This window comes from Helianthus annuus, mitochondrion (genome assembly GCF_002127325.2).
Source record: "Helianthus annuus mitochondrion, complete genome".
Lineage (NCBI taxonomy): Eukaryota > Viridiplantae > Streptophyta > Magnoliopsida > Asterales > Asteraceae > Helianthus > Helianthus annuus.
Window position 1 is genome coordinate 197,254 of NC_023337.1, and position 2,747 is coordinate 200,000.

Here is a 2,747-nt window from a genome sequence, read left to right on the forward strand (position 1 = left end):
TTCTTCCTCATCAATCTTCTCTTTCTACCTGGTCTACAATCAACACTTTTGCTTCTGGTCTGATCTTCATCAGCAGCGGCTTTGGCAGTCGTTCCTGAGTTGCCCATTGGGAAATCCCCTTGAATATAACCCTAAAAGATGGTTTAGACTCCTCTCCAAGGTTTGAGATCGCAAAATAGGTAAGTGGGCTAGTCCATGAGAAGTCGACGATGATCCCCTCTATTTTTGTCAGAAGTTTGCTTCACTCATTGTTATTAGTCTTTATTGTGAATGCTAACTTTCCCATCCAATTGGGTTAGTGTTCGGAAAGTGTTCACTTGACCGCTACTGTAATGGGCATGCTCTCAATCATTTGCATTGATTGGCTTCCTTTAGTCTGGCATGATAGTTCTGTGTACCAACCTTGCTACGTAAGAGAGACCGACATGCAAGCGATTACAGCTAGCCTCCTTATCTGCCTTACCAGTAGAGCTAGGGAGGAAGCCACTGATAGCTCTGACCCCTTTCGGATTGGCTCTCCGATCGGATAGGAACTATGCTTTGGTCTGACGGCAATAGGGGTTGTGTATAGAGACCAGAATCGGAAGTATCACCATGCAATGGTTCGTGAACATGGTGAAGTGATTGTCTCAGCTGGAGCCATTGGAAGCCCTCAGCTTCTGCTTCTAAGTGGGATAGGACCAAGGCCTTATCTCTCATCATGGGGAATCCCAGTTGCTCATCATCTTCCCTACGTGGGTCAATTTCTCTATGAACTAGCATTTCCATCCTGTCCATTAGAGCATTCTCCATTCTCTCATACAAGTTGTTGGCATCACTGACTCAGGTGCTTTCATAGAAGCAGCCTCTAATGCCATTCCATTTGCATCTCCAGATCGTTCTGTATTCCTCCGCTGCCATCTTCGCTTTTTGGCTCCTTGTCATTTGATCTGGGGGAATCAACCTCGAAGAAGGGAGCCTAGGAGCGTAGTTTGGCCTGTGTTCCAAATTCAATGCTAAAATTCCAGCTTCAAGCGTTCTGCAGCTCATAATCATATTATGGAAAATGAGGCGTGGGAAAACGGCACCGATTCTGTCCAATAACACAAAAAACTTATTTTTAAGTCCTTCGGCCTTCGCAAACAAACAGCCCGGCCAACCCAAGTAATCCCCCATAACATCAATCAGTACCGCAAAAGGCTCAAAATCTAAGTCTCCAGCAGCTGCGGAGCGGGGGATAAAGGAACAGCAGGATTACAACATTGCACAGGATCAATCAGAATGCGGGAGCGCAGAGCCTTTAAGAGATAGGGGGTGCGGGAGCATAATACTAAAGACTCAAGATTCCCCCCGGTTTTTCATGCAGATTTGACCATGGTGTGCACCCCCCTTAACTTAACCCCTATTATGTAAGGGGGACCTTCGGCGGGATAAAAGAGAGTGCGGGAAAAGCAGCTACAGATACAGGACAAAAGAAGGAGTGGCGCACTTAAAGAGTAAAAAAGTACATCGTAGCGCAAAAGAGCATCCCGCAGAAAGAGGATCCCGCAGAAAGTTTCCACCTTTCTGTCCAGCTGAAAAATGGAATGCAATAGTCTAAGATGCTTAATAGCTCCAACAAGCGCGAAAGCCGTTGCTTCTTGCTTTCGAGCCCAAGCCTACGTTTGCTTAGTAAGGTTGCTTCTTTTTATATCTCCTCAAAAAAGTAAAGGCGCGTTAGCGCTTTTTATTTATTTTCTTTTTCAATAAGGGGCGGAGCTTGAAGAAGCGAGTCTATCAGAGAAAAAAGTGCTAGTTGTAGCGCGCTAGCGCACATTTGACTAAAAACATGGAAAGTCAAGGCTCTGGGCAACGAGTGGGAGGGAGCCTTGACTTGAAGCATTGTACAAGTGCTTAAGGCTCCTTCGGGCCATGGGCACAACTATCATATAAGGCAAGGCTTGGAAGCAAGCTACCAGCGCCTATCGGCGGGAACTGGGCTTGTCTTGGTTAGTAGTGCCCGCCCATTCTGTCTCGCCTGCCCGCCGACCCATGAATTCTTCAGAGCGGGCCGGCAGGCCGGGCGTACGGGAACCGTCGAAGAAGTGCCTCAACGCGCTGCAGCCGCTACTTCTCCTCCTTTTATGCAATTATGAACTACACTTAACTTTATCGATTCCAAGGCAACTTATCCTTTTGGAGCTGACGTAACAAACTACGCGATCCCCCCAATGAAGCCAACATAAATCCGATCCGAATAAAGAAAATAAAAGGCAGTTTCATTATGGTAGTATACCAGCCACCTGTTCTGGAACTGGAAGTTCCAATCGGAGCATATAGATCCGTAAATGGATTTGTATGTATAGCCACTTCAGTCGTGTTTGTCGTTTCTTGAAAGTATCTTTTTTCTGGGAACATGGTCAACCAGAAATTCTTATGTTCGTGATTCTTCATCCACCGATGCAGAAAATGCTCCAGTTTTCCATTCTCATATGAGGCCGGAAAGTTTATTGGCAACAGGTCGACACGAAGTGATTCATCATCCTCAAACATGAGCCGATCGTTAGTTAGGGACGGTTTATAGATCAGAAAATTCCCACAAATTGAATGAAAAGTGGGTCCATGTAAATAATCGAGACCTTGCAAACAACAACGCTCCTTCCCCATATGGAGTTCGGAACCCAAAGGCAATCGTTGAGTGAACTGTATCTTCTTTGTGTTAGTTAACCTAAGCCGCACCCTTACTGCTGGGATGGGGCTCGGCCCCCGAACCGTACATGGGACGAGTT